The sequence below is a fragment of the Stegodyphus dumicola genome, chromosome 4, assembly GCF_044657685.1.
Source record: "Stegodyphus dumicola isolate Sdum_Otavi_A_Nest chromosome 4, ASM4465768v1".
In the NCBI taxonomy this organism is placed as follows: domain Eukaryota; kingdom Metazoa; phylum Arthropoda; class Arachnida; order Araneae; family Eresidae; genus Stegodyphus; species Stegodyphus dumicola.
In genome coordinates this window covers 34034270-34061359 of record NC_140771.1, presented here as the reverse complement: position 1 = coordinate 34061359, position 27090 = coordinate 34034270, and the positions used below count along the sequence as shown (strand labels likewise).

The 27090-nt window shown below is 32.9% G+C and overlaps 1 protein-coding gene and 1 long non-coding RNA gene across 3 annotated transcripts in view; one reads left to right on the top strand and one right to left on the bottom strand.

Annotated features, from left to right (window-relative positions):
* Positions 1-8954, bottom strand: part of LOC118205483 (uncharacterized) — a 91434-nt gene extending 82480 nt beyond the window's left edge. Inside the window, exon 1 of one of the 2 annotated variants that reach the window (XM_085814716.1) lies at positions 8834-8954. The gene's annotated coding sequence lies outside the window, so the exon portion shown is untranslated. The remainder of the gene's footprint in view (positions 1-8833) is intronic. The other variant, XM_085814715.1, reaches the window with a different exon arrangement.
* On the top strand, positions 1077-23933 carry LOC146997517 (uncharacterized). The gene is made up of 5 exons (XR_015040562.1): positions 1077-1084; positions 13311-13379; positions 14621-14698; positions 14936-15001; positions 23743-23933. It is a non-coding gene; the product is annotated as an uncharacterized LOC146997517 (long non-coding RNA).
* The last annotated feature ends 3157 nt before the right edge of the window (positions 23934-27090 follow it).

Sequence of the window (27090 nt, the reverse complement as noted above, 5' to 3'; positions counted from 1 at the left end):
TGAACTTTTCTGATAGTCATGCGTACATAAAATGATTTTTGAATGGTTTTTTATTTTTATGTAGATAAAAATAGCGTCTTAGATAAAATAAACATAAAACTCGACCTTTTTAATATTCCTAAAGCTTCAACATTTTTAGGCATTTAAAATTTCTTTATACCTCTGTAGTCAGTTTCATTACACTGGTTATGTAATTGCGAAGAATATTTCTTACCATCCGCTCTCTTTGCGGTCAGCAACACATCTTGGACGACACGTTCGAAGTTTGTTTTCAATTCCTTTTGATTTTCAAAATTTCAGAAATATATCATAGAAAGTAGGTTTACTAACATTTAATCTAATAAATCTAATCTTACTAATCTAATAAAACCCAAATTATTTTCTGCAAAATGAATTATTTAAACTTTTACTGCTTTTGCTTCCAAACTCGGGTGATACATGCAATCTATATCTCAAAATACGATTTCATGAAAGGAGCAATATGAATCTTATTTGCAATTTAATTATTTAATTTTTTAAAAAAAAGATCTAAATCATTTGCAAAATGTGCAAGTATATTTGCAAGTGTAATTTTTATTGTGCTGAATTGAAATGTCACATAACAAATTTAGAATATATTATCATGTACTTCTAAAGAATGTGATTTTTTTCCTTTATTTAGAAGCCATGCTTTGAATCCTAAGGAGAGGACTGTTCCTTCACAAATGTGATTAATTAAAAAGGAAGAGAATAATAACAAACAAATAAAATATTTTATTTTATTTATTTATTTTCCTTCTGGAGTTTCTAGTGTTTTCAACTAAAAATAAACTTATTTTTGTTTCTGTATTCTGGGTATTATAATAAATAATATATAAAGGAATATTTTTGATACATTTACAAACCAAAAAGCATTTTGTAAATATATGCGAAAGACTTCTGTTCAAGATCTGCAACATTATTATTCTCTTTTAAAATGCTACTGTACAGTCTTAGTAAGTTCTAAATGAAGGTAATGAAAATCATTTTAAAACTCTCCAAAACATGATATTAGTTATTCAGTATTTTGATAAATCTATTTTTGATTTGGCTAAAAAATGTGCTGGTGAGTAAGGAATTATGTAATGTGATATTAAAACTTCAAAATGGTATGATTTTAAGGAATATTCGTATTACTTCTCTACAAAGAAAGGTAAGTGTTTAGAAAATCATGCTAATTTTTAAGTAAAGGAAACAATGGATAATTTGAAAATATTTTGCTTTTCAAACAAAATTAAGTGTTTTGTATTGCACGCAGTGTAAAAAACTGACTTTTATTAATTTCTTTTCTTTTACGTCAAAGAACTACAACTGTTTGCTTTATATACAAAATCTGTTATTAATTTAAAACTGATAGTCCATAGTTAGATGATTTTGAAATCAAAAGAACTACATGTAATTTAAAATATCTGTAAAATGGGTGGAAACTTTGAAGAAGATATAAACAAAATATATAGTTACGATGATGAAATGAAAATCACTTGTAATATAAAAGTACATGCATAAATATTTCACAAAACAGAAATTTTCCCCTCTTCTTGCTATTTGATTTAACCGCAGGAAAATTTATCTGTGAATATATAAGGAAAAAGCACCCAAGTATCATATATATCGGGTTCTCAAAAAGAGGAGAATGCGATTCGCCTTTTATTTACCTGCTAATTATTTAGTTTTAGTTTATGAATACGAACTACTTTTATTCCAGTTTTGGTATATATCAACGTTTTCTATACCTTTTTGTTGTTTAATTTATAAAAGCTTTAAAATATAATCGAAATAAGTTTATATCTGTTTTTCAAGTTGAGTAAAGAGGAGGGGAATAATCTAGCAATGGTAAAAAAGGTTCAGAACCACTGATATATATATATACACTGATACAATAATACATTTAATAGTATATATATATATATATACATACATACTATTAAATGTATTACTGTCATTTCCGCATTAAATTGCTTGAACCAAATAGATCTTTTATATTATCTTTAATAGGTTTTACCAACTAAATCTAATGTAGCATTATGTAGTTATGTATAATGAAATTCATTATTGGAAATTATATTGAATGTTAATTATAAATGTTCAAGCTTAGCTGTATACATTAAGAGTGAAATACATTGCATTATCCAGCATTTTCCTTCTAGTGTCATCTACTTTCAGAATATAATAGTTTTAAATAAAATCTGTATGTTCAGTATTACACTGAAATGCTTCATCGAATACTTGTAAAGTCATGAACAAATACCACGTTAATATTTTGTATGAGCAAATTTTATCTTACAGAATTTTTTACTACATAAAAATCTATCCAAAATTTCCTTTTCTTGAATGAAGATTTAAACATTTTTGCAAAGATTTAAAACGTTTTTTTGGTTTTGAATGATGGTAATAAAAACATTAGTCTGAATTGTTTAATAAATTAAATGATTTATCTAGTTAGAAAACTTTGAGAACAATTAAATCATCCACATGTATTTTTCAATAATTATCCTATTTTTTATATCAGTTAAAGGAAGGAAATCTGAGTGATTTTGTTTATAGTACTAAAATATTTCCATTATGTTTGTAAAATTAATGGTAGGATGGAAAATTTAAATTTTAAGGAACCATTATGCATTGTGCAAATATGATTAAAATTAATTATATTCCATTCAAAAATTAGTAGTTTTTTTACTACTGATATATCGATTAATTGAATTCTTTATCTTTAATTTTTACATTCTTAAATGTACCTTTCTTAATTTATTATAATTTCTTGTTTAAAATTTTAAGACCCTTCTATACTCATCATATATATTACAGAATCGAACCACGGACCTCTGGAATACCGTCCCACCGTGCAGAACCACTACACCACGAAGGAACGCTAGGAAAATGGGAGAAATACCTTATAACTTTACGAAAAGTCCATCATGAAAAAGTAACGCATCGATGAAATGAATAGCCTAACAACCACCGTGATATCTAGCAGTTGTGTTACGATTAATTATGCACAACGATGTGTCCGATACTACGACTGAATGATATTGATTGTCCGATACACATAAAGAATTATTGCATACAAAAATACTCTCATAATTGTTTTCTAAGATGAAAATGTGCTATGTCTTAACATTTCTTATCATGATCTAATTCTAAAAATTGATTTTACATAAAATTCATAATCGAAACAAAGCATAGTTCAATTGATCTAAAATCGCTTGAAATTGCTAAAAACATAGTAACACATAAATGTTGTTCCCGTACTTAAGCTAAAAAAGAAATTTAAAATGTATAAATACTTACACATCTTCTCGTCAAAAGAAAAAAGTACAGAACTGGACTCTTTTATGTTAGTGTAAGTCTCTGGATATATTTCGGCTAAACCTCCGCGATTTCAGATATCTTTTATTTGTATGATAATTACTTATCGTACCTCTTCTAGGAGCAAAAGAAGATTTAGATATTTTGAATAAATATCAAAGACTTTTTCACTTATGTTACACATTTTTCATAATTTAAGCCTATAAAATGGGAATAAAAGCTGTATGTCAGAATTCTAATATGTAATTTTCTCACTCGTATAACGATAAAACTTGTTAGATTTAGATAATAAATGCAAGAAAATATACCAATTTTAAGCAAAATTCCTCCTTGCTTCGTTGCTAATTCAACCGCAAAAGCTCTGCATGTTTCGAGTGATAAATCGATGCATTTTCTGGTTATATTTATTATTAAATAACGAAGAATCTGTATCTATGCGTATATATTCTTTCCACTGCATGAAAACTGGAAAGCACTGTGAGCCTTAAGATTTTGAGCACATATAATCCTCTATCCGAACATGTACACATCGAAGCCCTAATATTGCATTTAAAATTCTTTTACCCCAAAGGGGCAATTTGGCCAGAAGGCCTATTAATTTCCTTTTGGCATTTTGCATTGGTTCTCTATAAAATTCCGAATCACCTTTCAAATTGTTGCCACCAGATATTACAGCCCTGCATTATATTTAAAGAAATGGAATAATGAAGAATCTGCATGAATGTATGTATGTTTCTCGCACTGTGGAAAAGCAACGGTACCTAGAGACATCACATTATGAATAACGGAGTCCTCCACTCGAATACGGGCATCTGGAAGCCCAAATTTGGAATTTGTTTTATTATCTATTTCAGATTTTGTAAAGCTTTAACGAATTTTTGATTAACGAGCTCAACAAATTCAAAGCCTTCTATTAACATTAACAACGCGTGCATCTTTAAGCATGGGTATTTTATGCGCGAGGTTTTCAGATTTTTTTTTATTTTTAATTTTTACTTATCTCATATTTTATGCAAATTTAATGGATTTTTGATTAACAGACTCGGTGACTTAAAACTACGTGTTGCCACTTAGCAAACCGAAAGATATTAAAGTTTCAAATCCAAACAGAAAATTCAGCAATTTTAGGGGGGAAATGCATTATCATTTGGGAAAGGTAAGATTTTTGTCTTTCGAATTTAATCAACAAATTCGTCAATTTAAAAGAAAAGGGTTTCCACTAGTCTAAAAATGATTTTTTTATCTTCCGCGCACCAGTATGTTGTCAGGCGACAAAGAAGCATTAGTTATTTATTTTCTTTCAAATTTAATCTCTTTGTTACTGATTAACATAATCAACTTCACCCTTTACTCTTTGAAGGGCAGGAAAAGGCAATTAATTTTTTCAGCAAAACTCTTGTTTTATTTTGTCCAAGACGCGTGAAAAAAACTGAACACTTCGTGTCAGCGACCACCGCCCACAAAACACATCCCTACAAATCACTCTCTATGGTACAAATGGAAACAGTTTTTCTTTTCAAGCAGAATGCAACTTTGCATGTGCTGCATTCCCACTCTGTTCTTACAGGCTTTTTCTTGGTGTTGCAGAGTGCACATCGTCGTGACGTTGTCTTCGATGGCTGATGCTTATTTTCTTGAAGACGAATTGCTGCATCAACAACTGTTTCTTGATTGCCATCTAGTGAGCTACAAGGGAACTTCAGAAACGGGCAGTCTTGAAAATCACTCACACGAGTGAGTAAGACGTTTAATAGAAAAGGTGGTTACTGTAGGTAACCACCGCCCTTCAAAGTGTTAGAGGGTTTTTAAGAGTTAGGGGTTAAGCCCTTCAAAGAGTTAGGGGTTAAGCGATTTATCGCTAAGTCTAAACGTAAAGGCGTAAAAGACATATTTTTTAAACTAAATAAGTTGAACAACGCGAAGCTGGCTCGAATTTCATCAGCTTGACTTGGCAACTATCGGCAAGTATAATACAAAGCAGAATACTGGAACTCTTATTTTAGAGTAGCAACGTAGTAACGGGGCCTTCAAGAGGCAGAACATGCTCTGCGTTAATAATCTCAAATCCTCACTTAAATACACAGGAACTAATTTGCCTTCCGGGTGGAAAACAGAAACAGTAAAATGATAGTAAGGTTCAAAACATAAAATAACAGGTTATTTAAATTACAAAAATACTCACAGAGTTATGGATGTAAAATTCTGCATAGAAGAATAGCTTTCGAATTCATTGTCTATAAAAAAAAATTCTGCCAAATTCTGACAGTCAAGAAACCAATCAAGAACCTTCCAATCAAGAAACTACCACTTATTCATGACATCCTGGGGAACATTAGGTTTCCGGGGACAAACATGTAATGCTTGGAGGTTTAAAAGCAATAAACACAGTTCTTCATTTCTATTACTATTAATTAATACAGAAGCAGGTAAAACATAGGTCAGTTCCTCTGCAGTACGGTAAATGTTTGAGAAATTTCTGTTCTTAACTATTAAATTTCTACCCAAATTTGGAATTCTAAGAGAGAACACCCACTTTTCTTTCCCTATCACTCGAGAGGATTTCGTATATTTCGTCTCGAGAGGATTTCGTATATTTTAATTGCCCCCTTTCTGCATAGGCACAAACATCCATGCCTTCTCCGGAATTCGAACTCAACCCCTTTAGTACGACAGCCAGCGTCAATAACCAATATTCCGCATGGGCGGCATTATTAATTAGTTGCTGAAACAATGAAATTATACTACCGAGATTTATTAAAATCATTTTACATATTTCTTTTTTGTGATAACTAATTTAGGCGGCTAGCCACGCAAGCGTTTAGTCACTAATATGTATATTGCTTACGAAGAAAAACAAATTTTAAGCTGTAACCTAAGGAATGGCAGAAATATGCATTTAGTAGTTTTTGAAAATGGTAGTATTTGATCGTACTCTAAACCATTTTGCTTGCAAGTGTTCCTTTTCAAATTTTAAGTTCACCAAATCAAGCAAAATACGTCAAATTTTTGTAAATTTTAATCTCTCTCTACTGCGAAAGCTTTGCGTTTTTCGAATAATGAAGCAGATGAGCTTTTTCATTGTCAGTAACACATACGTTTTCTATGAAGAAAAACCGTTACAATGTAGTTTATGTGTGAAGGAAAATGTAATAACATGATATTTTTTCGAAGAGTTATTCAATGTCGAATATTATTTGTGCTCTATATCATTTTTGTCACGAGTGAGTTTTTAGTCAAAAGCGCTGTCAGTCTCGATTTTGCGTTGCTACACTTTAATGAGCTCTTTCACTTTTCATTCGAGTCTGTTGACATTTGGCAGAATGAAAGATATTTATCTTTCAAACTTAATCTGCCTGCTATCGATTAACAAAATAAACTATTTAAAAATAACAGAATTCAGCTCTTAAGAACATACATTTATAACTTTTTAATCTGATTGATTCAAACAAAATGCGTTTTATTCTTGATATATCTAATTAAAAGCCTTAAATACTTTTATAGATAATAATTGCATATTTTTCACTTTTCAAATATACAGAACATATATAATATTCCCATGTCATTCTAAATGTATATTCATCATATTCATCTAGTATCCTATAAAATGTTTCGTTATTCTACCTAGACCTTCTCTGTTAATAATCTCTACTGATAAATAGTATTAAACTTTAGAAGAGCCCGGTTGGGTGACTATTAAAATCTGAACCCTTTCAGGGTTTTAATATTTTCCCTTTTTTTCCTCGGCTATTAAATGATGACTTAATTCAAACGAGCACATGAAAAATCTGTTTTCATAAATGGATATTTTTTACGTTACGATTTATAAATTCAATTAAACAGGAATGTATTGTCTATAAAGGTAGTATACACTATGGAGGAAGCGATCAGGCTCTAAGCCCCCGAGTTACTGTATAGTTTGTAAAATTTACAAATTTTAAATTAACATAGGTATTTTACTAAAACCAAACAAGAAAATTCTACCGTACGTCCAAAGTAGATGGAAGATTTCTGAACACCAATAAAATAAAACAAGATGAAAATATGGAAAAGAATATAGAATTCAACATTTTTTATGCTTTCAACAAAACCAATCAAACCAGGCATCCGAAAATCAAAAATAATAATTGGCCGTTATCTCTATGCTTTGTCAAATAACAAAAAAGAATTTTGTCAAATAACAACAAAGAAGACCATTTATCGATGATGATCGTGGACAAACATTTGTGGCTTTTTCACATTTCGAATTTTGAAGCTAAAAACGTACTCTATTCTTTAGGTACGAAAACAAGACAAAAATTAGATTCATAAAAAAGAACGAATTTTAATTTCATCTACAGAATAAAGCGTATTACACCGAATATTGAATCCTTAGTTGGTATGAGTCTAATGAATCAAAGCACCACATTTAAGGGGTAATACTATTTCTCGAGAAAAAAATTACGAAGGAAAAACTTCTACATACAGTTCATTTCTTATACAAATGTATTACGAGTGTTAGATTTTGCATTAATTAATGAGTTTTGCAGTTTAATATTTTCTAAGATATATTAAATATATTTTATGAAATATTAAATAATTAACTCTGGACCTTAACATTTAATAATGAATATTAAATAATTCATTATTAAATATTAAACTGTTTTTACAAATATTAAAACGGTAATTTCTAAACGGTTATAAAAATTGAGCATATCTTGATAGAAATTTCTTAATGTTTGTTTAATTTTTATGCTTTATCAGTAAATAAATTTTATATTCGTTTTATAGTTTATTAACTTCGTGAACTAAAATTATCTTAATTTGCTATTAATTATCAAGTTTTATTTTATTTTTAATAGTACGTTAAATAAAGCATTAATGATGACATAACATTGATAATACATTATTTCTTTCAATCCAACACTGATCAATTTTTACCATATAAAATGCCGCGAAAACGGGTGCGCTTTAAAATGGATGGAGCCTTAAATAATAAAGTGCTTTCTAATTACTTCAAAATAGTAAAAATTTTCAAATTAATAATGTAACCAGAAATGTTATTGCTGCTATTAAATTACCGTTAATGCCTGAAATTTTTTTTTCTTAGGTATAATAAGTTAAAATAGTAAATAATAATGATTTTAAAAAATTCATAGTTAGCTAGGATATTAAACTTCGTTTGCGATATTTCCATTCCGTTGCTTTGGATTGCAAATTAAAAATCTCAGTGCATTTCGAAAGATCTGATTCCACGTTCCTTTCTTCTGGAGTAAATTTCCCAAAATACATTCAAGCCTTAAAACCCTTAAACTATTAAACCTTTCTTAGTGTTTAAGATAACTAAATATCGGAGATAATATGTAAATATGATTTAGTGCGTCGGCAATAATCTAAAACGTTGACGTTTTTAAAAATAAGACAAAAACCTAATCGCATTATTTTATTCTTCTTGATAAACTTGCGCAATTTTAATCGATATCTATTCGCAAGATAAATAAAGTAGTTCTGAAAATGATCGTGTATATCTTACCTGCCAATCCCCTAATAAGTGCTGATTAAAATTAAGAAGTCACAAGAAATTTCCTTTTTTGATTATTATAAAGAATGTAGAATGATTATTTACAAAGCGCATGAATTTATAACATAAGCAGCAAGCATGCGCACTCTAAAACGGAAATAATAATTTTCGGATGCAACCCTTTCGCCAAACGGCGCCAACGGAAAAAGACTTTGCCGCCAAAGAACTCGAACCGATAGTGAAACAAGCAGGGCTGTGGAAGTCGGTAGCGAAAATGATCGACTTCGACTCCGACTCCTTCATATATATATGTAAACATATTAACATGGGTACAGCTTATTTTTTTAATATAAAAGTAGTAGATGCTACAGATAAAAAAACATTTTTAGTAAATTAGGCATTAGATATAGTAAATTAGTCATTAGACTACTGGTCATTACTCATTAGTAGATTTAATAGATAAGAAATACTCAGATATCTTAGTAAGATGGCTGACATTTTTTTTTTCTTTTTACTACTAACATTTTATGTGTTAACTTTATTTATTAAATATGATGTTCTTTCCACTTACACCGCATAAAATTGATTTCAAAAGCAAAATCGCGAAATATTTAAAAACAGAATATCTTTAGAATTCCCGATAAAACGTTAGAAATTTACCACATATATTTTTGTATTCCTTGCGTTACTTCTACGTGCTCGCGCTAATAGCCGCCTAAAATAGGTATAAAAAAATATGATGTGTACACCACATGACTTCCTTGTACGGAATATTAAATTATACGCATTTGTTTCTTGCATTTCTTTTAAACTTATTGGATTTAATTAAATCTACTTCGCCGACAGCGCATAAACGACAATAGAATAAAGGCATTCTTTAAAATTCACTCTATTTGTTTAACATAGCGACACTCTGGCACTAGGTTCACTTAACAGTATTATATTTCATTCAAATTATAACTCAGAATGCACAAAATGTATATCATTTAAAGAATTATCTAATCGTTGCCACATGTTCTTTTCAAATCCTATAATAAAGCTAGAACGATGTAAAAAAGAAATTAAGAAAACAAAACAAAAAAGAAACGGTTTTTCACACACGATTGAGTATTTCTCATTCAGTTAATTCAGTTTTCACTTCGCGACAAGACAAAAATACATAAAAGCTCAAAATATCTGTATTCAAAATTACTAATTATTAAAAACTAAATTACTAATTATTAAAAATTAAGTAAATCTTAAACACTTATTTCCTCAAAAAAATTCCAGAAAGGATTAAGCATGATTTAATTCGCAATAATAAATGAAGGCGTTATTTTTGTTGTTGCGAAGCTTAGTCTCTCTAGATTGGCAACAAATCTACAATTCTGCTGTTTCAAATGTAAACAAATATGTCCGCCATGTTATTTAAAACTTAACTGCACTTAAACAGCTTTTAAATTGTTGATAATTGTACAAATATTGCATACAGATTTACTAAAGGCATAAAACCCTTAACCGGAAGATAAGAACAACAAATCAATCATTTTTAAAGCAAAAAATGTACAATTTACAAGCATATAAGAGTAAAGAAGCTGAGATCACTGTGCCGAGTAACAAAGTGGATATATATATAAATATAGTATTTATATACGTTTGGTGCGGCCGATTGCAACCAAAATACGAGGTGCACATCTACATGTTATAGCAGTCGTATATACAAAATTTCAACGTTCTGAGGCTACTCCTTTTTGAGTTATGCGAGATACGTACGTACATACGTTCGTACAGACGCCACGAAAAATTCTCTTCAGAATTAATTTTAAAGCAGTTTTATCATTTTTTGGGAGGAAACGAGTCTTTTATTCTGTCCTTACGTACAGATATCACGCAAAAACATCGTTAAATTGCATTCGAAAGCCGTCAAAATGGATATTTTCGTTGAAATATGCTGCCTGAAGCTTTTCGCGATTACAATACTTCCTTTTTACTTCGTACAAGGAAGTAAAAATTAAGCATGCAATGGTTTTAATGAGGCCAGCTAATGTAATTTCATAAAAATATTGAATATTTCTCAAATTATTAAATATATGGATATCTCAGGATTTTAACGCATGTTTATTCAAACCAATCACATTAAAGAATAGAAAAGTGTATGAACTATGCTTATTACTTTTAAATCGCTTAGTTTACTACCATCCAGATTAAATCTAAAAAAATCTCAGGTTTTACGGAATGGCAACACGCTAGCAAGTGGAAATATTCTATTTTCAGCAGCGGCAACACATTGCTTTCATAAAGTCGAGTTTGTTATTTAAATCTGAGAGATAAGTATCTTACATCTTTCCGAATCACAGCAGACTCGCGCGCTGGAGATAAAAATATTTTATTTCGAACAGTGTTGGCGTTGCTCGCTTTCAAGTCGTTGAATTCGTTAATTAAAACTTCATTAAAGTTTTGTAGAATAGGAAATAAACAATGAAACAAATTCGAAATTCAACTTTCTGGCTTCCAGGTACACATGTTCAGATGAAGGACTAAGTTATTCAAAATTTGATGCCGCCGGTACCCAGTTTCTTCTTCTTCTTCTTTTTTTTTTTTTTTTTTTCTTTTTTTCGACAGTGCGAGAAACACTTACATACATTCATGCAAATTCTTCAGCAATTAATTTCTTTAACCTTAACACAAAGCGATAATATTTTGTGGTAACAAGTTGAAAAGTTCTAGAGTCATTATGATTTTTTAAAGCAGCAGTGATGAAAAATGAACAACGCCTTCGCCGGGAAACGAACCACGGACCTCTGTAATACGCGCCCAGCATGCACACCACTACACCACCAAGGTACACTAAGAAGGTGGGAGAAATTACCTTATAAAGTGATGCAACATATTTGAGTATTTCGACGCAAAATGCCGTTTCGAGTAGTTGTCCCGAATGGGATATTAGTTGTAGTTAAAAGTTCATATTACCTTACGTTATACAGGATAGTTTTTATTACATTGCATACATTTTCACATATATATAACATTACATTAGACATTATATTTTCATTGAATTATCATTTTCATTCACAAAATCTCCTAATTTACCCACCAGAAATTACATTCCATAATCCGGTGGTCTCAAACTGTCAACATATGGACCGCGCCAGAACCCTGAAGCAAATTTATGCTGCCCGCTAATACATTTCTTTTAAATCAATTAACATTATTATGAGCCGTTTTACATTATTTTCATTACTAAAAAGGTGAGCAACGGAACGTGAGTAACCATCTGGAAAATATAGAAATGGAGTTGATTAATTTATACGGTGATATAAATCTTATTCAAAGATCTGAAGATACGAACTTGATTATCTTTTATTAGTACTTGTCAAAAGGTAAATACCCTCAGTTACGACATTTTTAAATGAGAATAATAGCTAGTATGTCTGGCAGAATATTTTCATGGGAAACGTTTTTTCCGTAGTTGAAAATTAATTACTCTACAAACTGTCTCAGGAGTATCTACAATTGGTGATGAAGATATTTTCTGGAAACTTTCTTCCAAGGTTATAAAAGTAATGAAAATCTAAGCGCCGTGAAATGCTGTAGCTGAAAGGTACAGTAAGAAAAAAAGTTTATAATTATTTATACACAAACATATATTTTTCTTGTACGCGTCATAGAAAAGTGTGATAAATAAAAAAGAATAGATTGCCATTACTTATTCTCGAGTGTTGTTTTTCTTCGGAAGTCTTCATATGTTTCTAGTTAGTTCAAATAAAAAGTAAGTTATTTAAGGTGGTCTACTACAGCAGCATTACAATACTAAAAATTTTTTTACACGCAGAATCGCTAATTAAGAAACTATGTTGCGTGCAATTTGGCAGAAATATAAAGCAATAGGTCAGTTTTCGAATCACAATGTTAGAATCAGGTTTGAAATGAAATTTACTTAAATATTATATTTTAAAAAAATTAGTTTGAAATACGTAATTTTAATGTGTAGTTTGGAAAGCCATCAATAGATGGCGCTACGAGTTAAAATTTAACATTGTAATCTTATTTCTGCAAAAATTCACGAAGTAATTGATTTTGATATCAGTTATAAATCATATTTTTTTCTAAATAATATTTAGAAGCGTTTCATATATTCCTTTATACACAGTTTTCACTAAACATTGTCAGCTGTCAGCAGAATGACGTTTACGGCAACCCTATTGCATTGCTATTCCGCACTCGTTTTGTTTACATTTATTTGTACTGTGGTCAGTTTGCAAAAAATATGCGAAAATATCAAGGACGACCGAAAAAACATCCTGGTTTTAATAAAAGATCCAGAATTCAGCGTAAACGTCGAGCTCAAGAAAAAAATATGAAATTAAATTCCCGAGATGTGGAAGATTCCGAACAAGCGGATGTTTTCGAAAATTGAGAAATAATTTATTCTTTATATCGACTACCCCGTGTTTATGATTTCGTAGTAAGTTAATTCCGAAGTAAAATATGCGTATTTTTTTTATTGAAGGTCAGAAATTATTGATACAACTGCATCTGTGTCAAAGGAGAATCATTGCCCGGATGATTTTTTTACAAAGTAAGTTTTTTTTTTTTTTTTTTTTTTTTTTTTTTTTGTATGTGTGTGTATGAGGGGATGCTAATAATTGTTCAATCTAAATTGAATTCACCATCATTACATGTATTATTGGAAATTTTAGTCATATGTTTGCTACGAAATGCTTTGTCAGTTACCTATGGTATATTTTAACAGGTGTATGCACATTTATTCATGTGCTCGCTGTTCAACTTGCTTTTTTTTATTATGTCATTTACTTGGATGTTAAAACTTTCTTTTAGCGTTGGAACATTTTATGATCATTTAGTAAAATTTATATATAAATATATATTATTGCTTGTTTATTTATGGTTCTGTGTATTTGTCATGTATGCATGTTGTGAAGTGTAGTTTTTGAAAAATATGTCACAAATGTTAAATTCCACCAAAAGCTGAATTGAATTGATATTGGGATGCAGGTAATTAGAAAATATCTGCTGTGTATTTTGAGCGTAAACCAAACTAGTGCCAAGAATGGGACCAATACGCTCAGGCTTGCTTAGCCTTTTTGCCATTGTCCAAATTGAATTATCTCCAGTATAAAGGGAGTGAATGCTTTCTCTGTATAACATTAAAATATCCGTCTGATCAAAAATCTACCAATAAGAAACTTTTCATATGTTATGTGACAGACTTTCTGCAAACAGAAGTCCTCAGCTCTGTTCTTGTACATGTTTTTTAATTGTGGTTCAGATGTGTACTTCTCAAAGGAATTCTTCTCATAGGAAGATTATCTGAACATTTAAAAACTATATTCTGCTTTTAGGGGCCTAATATTTTATGCCCCTAAAATTAATATTGAAATTTCTAAAATGTTGAAAAATATGTCATCTGGATTCTGTACAAAAAATATAATCCCCTTTTTCATTTCTGCATTTGCAATTCCTGCATTTTCTTTATTCCTACATTTTTTAATTGGAAGGAATTTCATTCGCAGAGCCCTCTAATTTATTCTTACAAATCATGTAGTAATGTACCATTTTAGATAGATATAAATAACACATTTTGTAATTTTTCTAAACTGTGGTTATACAGCATGATATAATAGCTACACAGGGTATGGCGAAACAGTATACAGCAATATCTGTCGCACTGTCTGAGATGGGTGGTAGTCATACATAGCTTAATGCTTAAATTTGTTATGTGTTATTTATTTATTCATGTTTTTTTTTTTTTTTTTTTTTTTTAATTATGTTATAGCAGTTTATTTCTTTCATTCTTAGGTCCGGAAGTGAAAAATTTGACTTTTCTACGCCAGAAGTTACAGCTAATGTTCCTAAGACAAACCAGGCTTTCCTGAGGTAAGTTGGTTTATTTTTAAAATAGATATTAGCTGTGCATGATATTACAGTTACTTAATTATGGTTAACTAATTATGTATTAATTTAGAAGTCAAGCAACCAAAATCAGCGTTATATTTTCAAATAGTGAATATTTCAAAATATGATGCTGATTTTTGTTGCTTGACTCTCAAATTAATACTTGGTCGGTGTGTTATTGTATCTTAATTAAACTAATTATGGTTCTTTTCTTCTCAGTTCTGATCTGGACATTTCAGTTATTGACTCTGACGTAGAAGGTAGAAATACAAGCTCTCTTTTGGGGTAAATATGTATTTCTCTATGCCAAAATTAAAATGTCATCATTTATGTTTTTCTTTTATGGTGTTACATTATGTTGTTTACATACTGATAGCTATTAAAACTGTTAAATATAATATTGTAGCTATCAAAAAGAGGGGGATGAATTTGATTTGTACCAAATTTGGACGTTTTGCATGAAAGAACTTGAAAATAAAAGATTTTTTTAAAAATATATTCATTGAAATCAGTGAAATTTTCAGTCGGGACACTGAAGCAAATGAAAATATTTTGGGGTTTGATTCTTTTGATGGGAGCCTCATCAATAAGCCTACTATCTTTTTTAAATATTGCTTCTTTTTCATTGTTTTCATGATGTTTTATGTTCCCTTCATGAAAGAGATTTTAATAATTTAAATTTTGTTAATAAAATATAACAAAATGAAATCTGTGATTATGTGGCTGTTATTTTTTCCATATATATTTATTTGAGGAAAACCACAAATTTTATTATTTTACAGAATTTTTAAGAAAAATATAAGGATAAAATTTTTTAAATAATTCTGATTACTACCTTTGCTTTCCTCTCATAATGTGCCTCAAATTAGAGCAATTAGACAACAAATTTAAGTCGTGATCTTTTTTTTCCAAGTTTTTTTTTTAGGCTTAGGAGTATAAATTGCTTATCCCCACAAGACAGTGCATCTTCTTAGTATGCCATCCTAAGGCTCCGTTCACATGATGGTATAAATGTCATAGACGCATAATCATAAGGCACAAAATGTGGGAGTTCCATTCACACCTGCGAGAGAGGGTCTAAGCCATAGCCAATTAGAGAAGCTAAATTTGTGCATGCATGTATGTGTCTACAGCTTTCTCTCTCAATAGGTTTTATGTAAAAGCTCTGATTGGCCGACTCTTATATCAAGTCGGCACAAAGTTGAAAACTTCAAGCTTAATGCCCAAACTAGTTTTTGTGACATAGCAAGGTCTGACTACAAAGCGTTGTTAGTTGGGAATTATGACATTTATACAACGGCTTGAATAGAGCCTTAGAAAGCCATTTGGTAACTGAGTTATCCACCATGAAAGAGTTATTCTTGCCCCTCTGAATTCAGTGTTTACTGGAACACGAACATTTTATACTCAGGTGTAGAGGCCCTTCATGTGAAACCTCCGGCACACAAAGTAGTGACTAATATTGCACGAGCAAATGACACTGCGAGCATGGAAGCAGCAGTTGTGAAGATGACTCATCTTCTTGTAGTAATATACTGGTAATCCAGTGTATTATTATTGTTAATTTATTTGCTATCTGTTGCCTAAATTTCCTAAACCTAATTGCGAATGGGCTGCCTGCATGGGCGTTTTCATGGTTTTCCCCGTGTATATGAGCCATTTCCCTTAGAAAGTCCTCCATGAAAGCATTCCTCCTCTTAGGAAGATCAAGTGCTTTGCTGTCATCAAATAAGCCAAATTTAAACCTAATTTGTAATATTTATATATATTAATTATATATATGTATATATATTGTATATATATATATTTTAGCTTGGAGTCTGAGCCTCTTCAGGAGAACCTTAATGATGAATTTCTGTGTCCTGATTCACCTTTAATTATCGAAAGGGAAGATCGACAAAAGGCAAATCCATTACCATCTGGCAGAACAATTTGCAATATGTCTTTTGTAATAGTGCAGGCTAGGACATTAGAGCAACATTCCCTAAATTGTAAATTTGGAGGATCATTTATTTTTAACAAAGTGATTCGACGTGGTCTTGTCACTACATATAACTATGTATGTGATAAAATTTTATGTGGGGAAATGGCAACAATTTGTTCTGATATGGAGAAAAGCAGCCTAAATCAGCTTGCAGTATTAGGTGCGTTATCTACTGGCAGTGGATTTTCACAAGAGGAGGAAAAGTTTAGCATCATGGAAATTCCGTATATGAGCAACTCAACCTTTGCTTCTTGTGAGCGAACTACTGGCAAAATAATACAGGGATGTGCACAGGAAACTATGTGTGCTGCTATAGAAGAGGAGAAAAGGCAGGCAGAACTTCGCATTGATAATGATGGTTATCACTGTATAACTGTCATTGTTGATGGAGGTTGGTGTAAAAGAAGCTATGGGCATGGTTACAATGCTTCAAGTGGCATATCTGTTATTATAGGCATGGTCACCCAGAAAATTTTGTTTGTTGGAATTCGCAACAAAGTGTGCCTTATATGCAGTGCTATTGAAGATGGCAAGATGCCAAATAAAGTGCACCTTTGTTGGCGAAATTGGAATGGGCCTTCTACAGGTATGGAAAGCAGTGCCATTGTGGAAGGTCTGAATTATCTCCAGTGTGTTCACAAAATACGTTGTACTCGACTTGTTGGAGATGGAGATGCTAACACAATGGCCAAAGTGAAAGAAAGCGTTTCATATGGAGGACGGGTGATCAAAGTAGAATGTGCTAACCATGCTGTTCGAAGATATCGCAGAGCTCTTGAGAAACTTCAGCAAAATACTGCGCGCTTCCCCGGGGCTAAAGGAATTGCTGCCCGTAAATTGCTGAAAATTAAAATGCCACTGTTAGTCAGAGGTGCTAGAGTAGCTATAAAAGCTCATGCTTTACCTAGCCATTATCAGCACACACAAGAAGCTATTGATGCATTAGTATCTGACTTGAGAAATGGGCCACATCATATATTTGGCAAGCATGATGCTTGTAGTGCTTTTTGTGCAAAGAAAGGTGCAGAGTTGGACAGCACATACAATGAAATTTTTTCCTCGGGTATGTTGCAAGCTATTGAAGCAGAAGTGGGAAGAGTACTGATATCGTGTAGCAGTACTCTTATTTGGAATGCCACAAATAATCCTGCTGAAAGCTTCATGAGTCAACTGTGTAAAACATCTGGTGGAAAAAGAGTTGATTTTTCCAAAGCTGGTGGCATGAACAGGTGTGCGAGTATTGCTGTCATGGCCTATCAAAATCCAGCACAGCAGTGGCAAAAAAATGCACAAAAAGCTGTAACAGGAAGTAGCCCCAGGACTCCAACTTTGAAATTCTTAGCTTCCAGAAATAAGCGCCATGTAAAACGTCTTGAGAGACGTAGACTTTTTGACACTGAGAAGAAAAAGAGAAATATGAGGAAAGCAGGACATATTCAGCAAGGTGGGGATATTTCTTATGGTGATTTTCCTGAGAAACCAGACCTATCAGATGAAGCATATGAATTGGCAGCTAAAAATTTTTTTATATCAATTGAAGTTCCAAAAAAAGATTCTCTTGAGGCCGTAACACGTGGACAGTCATCATCTGAAAGATGGCGTCATGAAAGATCAAGAAGAATATCATCATCCTTTTTCAAAGATGTTGCTAATAGGCGTCCAACAACACTCAGTGCTGCTTTAGTGAAACGTATCATATATAATGATAACGTTTCAACTAAAGCATTAAAGTATGGCTTGGCTAACGAAGCAGTAGCCTTAAATCAATACAAGGAAAAGCACATGGGAAAAAACATCAGACGTTGTGGCCTTTTTATTGATCCTAAATATCCCTTTCTTTGTACTTCGCCAGATGGATTGATAGACGAAGATGGATTACTTGAAATAAAATGTCCTTATACAGCCAGATTCTCAGCAGACTTGTCAGACTTTTTCAGCAAGCCTAATTCTGTTGGTCTTCGGATGGATGCTGATAATAATCTTTATTTACCGAAAAGCCACAAATATTATTTTCAAATTCAAGGGCAGTTAGCCATAACAGAGAGGAATTGGTGTGATTTATATATATGGTGCAGAGAAGATGCAATCACATTAAGAATACCCGAAGACAAAACTTTCTGGATCAGTTTAGTTCCAAAACTCGAAAAATTTTACGTGAATTGTATTCTTCCTGAGCTTGTTGATCCAAGAGCACCAAGAAAAATGTCTCTTAGAGAACCGAAGTATATTGTTGATGCTAGAGCACAGAATGAGAAACAAAAACAGGCCACTGCTTCTGTAAAACAAACACAAGAAAAAAGAGAAATTGAAATTTCAGAAGCAGATAAAATTATTTCATCTTCTAGAAAGAATGCAGGAGAGAAAAGAATCAGGAAACCAAAAATTATTTTTGATTTGTAATCAGTAACAAGCCAAGCCAGCACACCGTAACATTTTCTACGTCTGAATAAAAACTATGCCTGCAACAAAGCATTATGATTAAATCCATACCTAATTAGAATATTACCCCATTTCTCTAAAAAAAATATGTTCAAAAAGTCTCTGCTTTCAGTAATAGATATGTCTGATCAATTCTGCCATAATTCTGTAATCAATACTTGAAGCTAGAATCTCCTGTGCTGCACTGCCATTGCATCTCTTTTCTGAATGTTTCATCATCCACTTCTCATTCTAAATATTCCTGTGTGCTTTCATTTATAGCTGCTAACTTGTTGTGAACATTTTCTGCACCACATGTTATATTTTGCAGTGTAAATAATGCGTGCAATCATATATTTTGGTTTTAATCATCAGTAACTTTGGTAAAACTACATTTATGCAAAGAAGACTTCCATAAAGTCACAGTTTCTGTGAAAAAGAAAATAAGTTTGATGACCTCTGTCATAATTCAATAAATAATTTTTTAAAATAGCATCACCTGTGCTGCACTAACATTAGAAAAAATTAAAGTCATCTCTTTTCTGAATGTTTCCTCATGCACTTCTGTTTCTAAGTATTCTTGTGTGCTTTGATCCATAGCTGATAACTTGTTGAGAATATTTTCTGCGCAACATGTTACACCTCTGAACTTAAATACTTGCGATAAAGAAGTATTTTGGTTTGAATCATGTGTAACTCCAATATAAGTCCATTTCTCCAAGGAAAACCTCCACAAAGTCACTGCTCCTGATTCAGCTGGAAGGACATCCATACAATGATATTTGAGAAGAAGACATACAAAATTGAGTATTGTGGAAAGATGATTGCTTATATCTTGAACGTGGATGATCCACTTGTCTATAAAACTCATAACCATTCTAAAAAATAAGGACATCAAATTTCAGTGCATCCTGCTCTCACAAGAGAGAAAGGTGATCATTAGAAGCCTTCCCAGCTCCACATGTTAATGCTGCCTCATGTTGCATAATATAATAATACACACACTGGCCAATCAATAAGAAACCTTTCAGATTTTCATCTGAATGCATGCTAGGGATGAAATATCCAAATTTTTTCTATGATGTGGATTATACTTGGTTAAAATGCCAGTATAAGTAAGGTGTAAGAGTGCTTTTCATGATGAATGAAGTAAAATGGGGAAAAAAGGCGGCAGATCGTTCACCATTTGAAAAAGGGGCTTATTGTTGGTGCACATTTAGTGGGGGCATCGATTTCGAATCCTTCTCTAAAAAATGTAACTGCAGTTCGAGCATAGTTTTCAAAGACAGTGATCGGCGGTATCTCCGATGAATTGTACGGCAGAACACGGATTCAACTATCACAAATCGTCAACCAAGGCTCTTCCCAACAAATTTCAGCTAGAACTATGCGCAGCGAATTGCAGAGGGATAGGAATGCATAGTTTTGGTGCCTGTAAGAAAATCACTCAGTTCTGCCGACATGCAAGACTTCATTTTCAGTGGTGTCGAGAAAAGACACTGGACATCTGAGGATTGGAAATGGGTAATGTGGTGGGATATTACATTATGTATTACATATTAAACATAAGTTATGGGTTACCTCATAACTACAGAAGGTTCCTGTTCGCTGCCAGAAAAGGTTGAAGTAATCTGCAATGTAAATTACCGACAATACATGAGCTTTGTTCATTTATGGGCATGATAAAATTTTATCGATGCTTTTTGAAAAATGCTGCAGAAACTCAAGGAGTCATACACGAAATGTTAAAGGGTGATAAAAAAAGATCATTGTAAAGTTCCATGCACAGATGAAGGTGTTTAGTGTATTTAATTATGGCAAAGCACACTAGGGCTATCTGCCTAAGAGAAGGGATGCCTTCGTGGAGGACTTTCTAAGGGAAACTGGCTCATATACACGTTACACATGGGGAAAACCACGAAAACGCCCATGCAGCCAGTACGTTCGTGGGATTCGAACCTCGGACCGAACTACCAGTGTTCAGCGATTTTACCGCTCTGCCGCTGGTAGGCCTGCACAGATGAAGGAATTCACCAGTTTGAGAAGTGCAAATCTGATTTAGTCAATGGTGCCCTTTTGTGTTTCCCAATGGATTACCCTTTGTGTGCAGATACATCAGACTTTCCTATAGGATCAGTATTGCAGCAATTGGAAGAACAAGAACAAGACTGAAAACCTATTGTGTTCTACTCTAAAACATTAAATAATGCACAGAAGGTTTATAGTACCTATGACAGAGAATTCTTAGGAATATATCTTTCTGTCAAGCATTTTAAACATGTATCGGAAGGACGCAAATTCATCATACTTACTGATCACAAGCCACTGTCATATGCATAGAAGCAAAAGAATGGGAAGGCATAACCCAGACAACAACACCAACTTCAGTATATATCGGAATTTTCAACTGATATTCAGCATATTGATGCCAAAGAAAATTTAGTTGCAGTTGAAGTAGTCTCAGTTACTGGCTATGAAGCAGTAGCAGATGCTCAAGAATATAATGAAGAATTGCAACATTTAATGACAGGTAGTGCTTCACTGAAATTTAAATCATCTACATTAGCATTTTGGAAAACATTTAAGATGTGACAGCTCAACAACCAGTATCAGGCCTTTTATTTCAAAGCAATTTAGACAACAAATGTTTCATCAAATTCATAATTTTGCTCCTCTGGTATCAGGACAACTGTCAACGAGATGACTGAAAAATTTATCTTTCCAAATATAAAGAAAGAAATTCACGAATAGACTTAAAGTCCTGTTAATTGTCAAAGGAGCAAAGTCAACAGGCATACAAAATCTAAAATAGCCGAGTTCCAAGCACCTCATGCTAGATTAAGTATTGTGCAAGTTGACCTGATTGGGCCATTACCACCATCTGCTGGTAGGACGTATTATCTGACATTTATTGACCATTTTTCCTGTTAGGGAGAAGTAGTTCCTTTACCAGATATCACAAGAGAAATGGTTGTCAAAGCATTTTACAATCATTGGATTAGCAGATTTGTTGTGCCTAGTTCCATAATCTCAGATCAAGGAAGACAGTTTGAGTCGCAGCCTTTCAAGAGCCTTGCAAAAGTATGTGGTGCTAAAGTTTTACGTTCCACTCCATACCACCCACATTGCAGTGGGAAAATTGAGCAGTTTCTCAGAACTTAAAAAAATGCAATAAAGGCTCACAGCAACATCAGATGGACAGAAATCCTTCTAGGATTCAGAGTTGCAATATGTCCTGATACTAATCAATCTGTAGCTCAAATGGTATATTTTATGCAAATAAGGTTACCATGTGAGTTTTTCGACTACCTACCACTAAAACTAAATCTGAACCATTTGTAACAAATTTACTGTCTTTTATGGATCAGCACCAGTTTATCAACTGCTAACAAACATAAAATATTTATGCATAAAGACTTGAGATCATGTTCTCATGTGTTTGTGAGAACTGATCGTGTGAAAAAGGCACTTGAATTTGCTTATTGAAGGACCATTTTTTTGTGGTGAAAAAATATGATAAATATTTTCGAGTCTTAATTAAGGACAGACAAGTTAACATTTCATTGACAGACTGAAACCAGCTTATTTGTTACTTTCGAACAAATTACTAGAAACAGTGACTAAAAATAAAAAACCATTTCACATTTCATGTACCCAAAATTCTGATATTATACCTAACGTCAAATCTATTATTCTAGATGGTATGAAAATCAGAAAATGTGTTGGATTTAAGGACTAATGTTTTGTATATTTTGCTATACTTCATCATCTTCTAAATATTAGTAAATATATATCTGCATTAGTGATAATCAGCTGTGAGCACATAGTGCACCATCTGCAACTCATTTGGGTATAAACTATGCTAGTGATTATAATGTCCTTGCTTTTTCCCATATGCCATATGTTGCATGAAATTTTGTTATATGAATCTAGCTTCCTGTGAGGAATTTCTGTGATCTTTCTAGTATGTATGGTCAAGAATTAGGCTTGTGATATACTGTCATGATTTTGCCCACATGTTCCCTGAATATACTACCATTTCCTTAGGAAGACTTCCAAGAAGAATACTGTTGTGAGTTCTAAGCCTAACTATGGTTTGGAACTGTTTATAATGAATTATTGGGATTCTGCACATGTAATGTGGATGCAATTCTATTTCCATTTAGAAGATTTTCTGCAAAGGCAATGCTTTAGCTGTGAGATAATTCTGTTTTGGAAATAAAACTGATATTTATTTAGATTTGTGGTATTTATAAGGCAGTTTATCAATAGCAGGTAGCATCTTGCCTCTTTGCTTTGATCAGGGCCTGTGCAACCAGTGGTAGTCAAAATTTTATAATTTAGCAGAGGGCACTGAGCAGCAAAATTTAGAGGCAAAAAAATGTTCAGAACTTACGAAGACATCAGCCAGCAGAATTTAGGATATGCAGAGATTGCACTGAGTGGCAATAGTGCCATATGTTACATTTGCTATCTGCATTATTAATTTGTGAAACAATTTCAGCTGCTTGAAAATGCATTTTTCTGTTAGAAATTTGTATTTCTTGCAATTTCTTTTTTTTGGGGGGGGTCGAGAATATGGTGTTAAAAATATTTTATCATTTTCTTTTTTTTTTCTTTTCAGGTGCAAATTTTGTGCATGATTTGGCTTTCATTGAGACGTCTCTGGGTCAGGAGTTACTAAGGAAGAGAAACTTACATGCAGGTTGAAGCATGCAGTGTCAAATGTATAAGGAATATAAAAGATGCTGTATATTAGTATAAGTTTGAATAACCATAATAAAAAAATTTCTTGAAAATTGTGTTTTTTCTGCAAGTTATTAAAATTGGAAATAATTAATTACAATATTTATGAAAATTTTCGAAAATAAAAATACAAGTAGTATTTAAAAAGTACTGCAAAACTCATTTTTAAGTAGAAAAATTATTCTCAGATGAAATTCTTTATGCAAAAGGATTCGATTATGCAAAAGGACTTTTTTAGTATTTGAAAGGTTCATTTGAACCCAACAACTGAAACTAACGTATCCCCAGTTTATTGATACCAACCATTTTGTTGGTATCAATGAACCCACTACTTTCTAAAAGCATTTCTGTCAATTACTAAGGGCTAATGAACAAGTGTTGAATTCTCAAGATGAATGTTGCCGAAACAGAAAAAAGTGTACTTCAGAACATTCTGCAGTAGCTCAAACAAAGTCACGGACCTCATCTATACTGTAGTCAGAGAGAAATTATTCCCCTTCCTTTTCTTTCAAAAGCTGAGTTTCCAAACGCACAACGGGAGGCCGTTGCTAAAAGCTGTGGAACCAGTTTTATAGCTATTTTTAGCAACTTGTGAGCTGTTTTTCAGATAACACAGTAAATCTCGGGGAGGGGGAATTTGAAATCATGATCACTGCCGGTACGGCAGAATTTACGTACAGCAAAATTGTAAAATTCAGCGAAGCATCAAGCAATAAAATTTTAGAATTTTGTGGGAAGGGCACTTGACAACAGAATTTATTGCGTACAAAGTCAGCAAAATGCATAGCGCCGTACCTGATTCATGATACAGCAGTATTCATTACCAATAGCAAACTTGTTTGAGGATAAGTTCGAAAAAATGTTTTCTAGTTGTTACCTAAAATCGGTAAACAATAATCTTTGAAAGATTATATCGTTACTAATATGGTAAAAATTTGAAAAGCAATCAGAAGCCGTATCTCTAGGGTCTTCAAGTCACGATTTGTTTTTATTTGTTCGAATATGATATTTATATCTCTCTTCCTACAAGTATGTATCTTCGTACGTATAAAGTATCAAAAATAATAAAAGTAATTAATAAATTTTCTCTAGTTGCCCTGAAAACTACATCTGAATATAAAGATAAGAAAGACATCAGTAAATTGCTGTTGTTATTTGCTGATCATAATGGTAATCAACCGAACATGATCACATATACCGTCTTCAAAACTTTGATTTTTATCAAGCTTCATATAAATATTAGGTTTTTGTTAGTCACGTAATTTGACATCCTAAATTTAAGATGACAGATGAAATAATGACTAGTTCTGAATTAGCTCACTCAGGAAGTAAAATTTTCTCCTTCCCGTCAATATAGCATATTTATAGCTCCCAATGATGGCGATCACTAACTAAATATGTTATGGATTAGAACCCTATTGCACTCCATAAGTTTTTCTTTATTCGCTTTATGTGCATGCATGCATGCTTGGTTGTGGAAGAAATTAAAAAGCCCCCCCCCTTTTTTTTTTTTTACTTAGGTTATTCGAATGTATACGCCAGACATTTATTTGTTGAACTGTAGTTATAATTTGGAACGTGGTGCTAGAGCCGTTGGAGCCGAACCGAACGTCAGTTTGTTTAGAATTATAGAGTTTGATTACGCCAAAGCAGGTGAATTTGGAAAACACCAAAATCGGTCATGCATCCAACTCGTTATCGAGGCTTGAACTCCGGATGAACTACCAGTGTTCGGCGGCTCGCTTGCTAGAACTGCGTTAGGCTCTTTGAATGTAGCAAAGCCACGAGGGTTACCTTCTTAAGATGGCAGGCCTTCGTGGAGTCATTTTCTGAAGGCTTAGATTAGGTTATTATGGCAAAGCACAGTAGGATGCCTTCATGTTGAACTTTCTTAGAGAAATTGACAACCCATACACGTTACACATACAGAAAATTATGAAAACGTCCATGCAGCCGGCCCGTTAGCCTTTATTCGAATCCAGGTCGAAACTACCAGTGTTCAGCGATTTAATTCCTCTACCGCGGGAGGGCCTAATTGCTGAAGGGAACTGGCTTGTATTCATGTTACACACGGTGAAAACAAACAATGCAACCAGCTGATTCGTCTGGCATCGAACCCAAACCAGTTCGAACTTCCAGTATTCAGTAGTTTTAACCACTCGGCCACTGGTGGCGTGTGGTAGGAGCCACAGATAATGTACTGAGTAGCAAAAATCCCTAATAGTGGCCCTGGTTACTAGTAGGATTGTAAGTATATTGGTAATCATCCAATCTACAGCAAGGAAATTTCGGAGCTTAATTGTAAAGTCAAATGCGACACTCCGATAAACGTGGTATATGTTCTGTAATATCTTTGCGTGTTATATACATAGTTTTTTTTTTTTTTTTCTTTCAAAGTTAGACAAGTTTACACAAACAATATAGGTCGAAAAGGGAGCTGGTCTGCGCCCGGTGAGCCTGTCGGCAGCGTCGCAAAGCGTAATTTGACTAACGAAAAGATCATGCTTTGGATCTGGTGATCTGGATAGTCACTTGTGTTGAAAAATAAATTTATTTCAACAACATAGGCCAAAAATTTAGTTGATCTGCGCCCGTGAGTCCGTCGGCAGCATCGTAAAGCGTAATTTGACTAACAAAAAGATCATTCTTTTGTATTTGGTGGGATTGCCGTGGTATTAATCACAAATAGTATATGGAAAAAGGTAAAACCCTTGACAGTAAAGGATACAACGAGATGCTAGTGCATGTTGACGCTGCTATCAAGGAAAAGAGTCGAATTGAGTTCCGGCGCAGAAAGGTAACGTTCCATCAAGATAATACCATACGTGTCTGCATTCACCGGCTAGCCTCTGTACGGACTCGAAAGGGATCTTTCACCACATCCACGATATAACCCCGACATCGCACGTTCGGACTTTCAGCTACATCTTGCTGGTCCTATCTTCACTTCTGCACAAGACGTCCGAAATGAGGTTGACCTGTGTTTGGACTCGGGCCACCAAGTTTCCGAGCCGAAGGTTTTGAAAAACTACCAAAAAATTGGCAGAAAAGCATAGATTTTTGGTAGTGATTACTATCCGCACTAAAGGTACTGACTGCTTTTTTTTCATAACTTTATGAAGAACGTTCGTGCTTAAAATTTTCGTTACAACCATTAAATTCTGTAATTTATGAATTCCTTCCCACTTCTCATGTATTTATCAACTGTTCTTTATGAACCTGATAT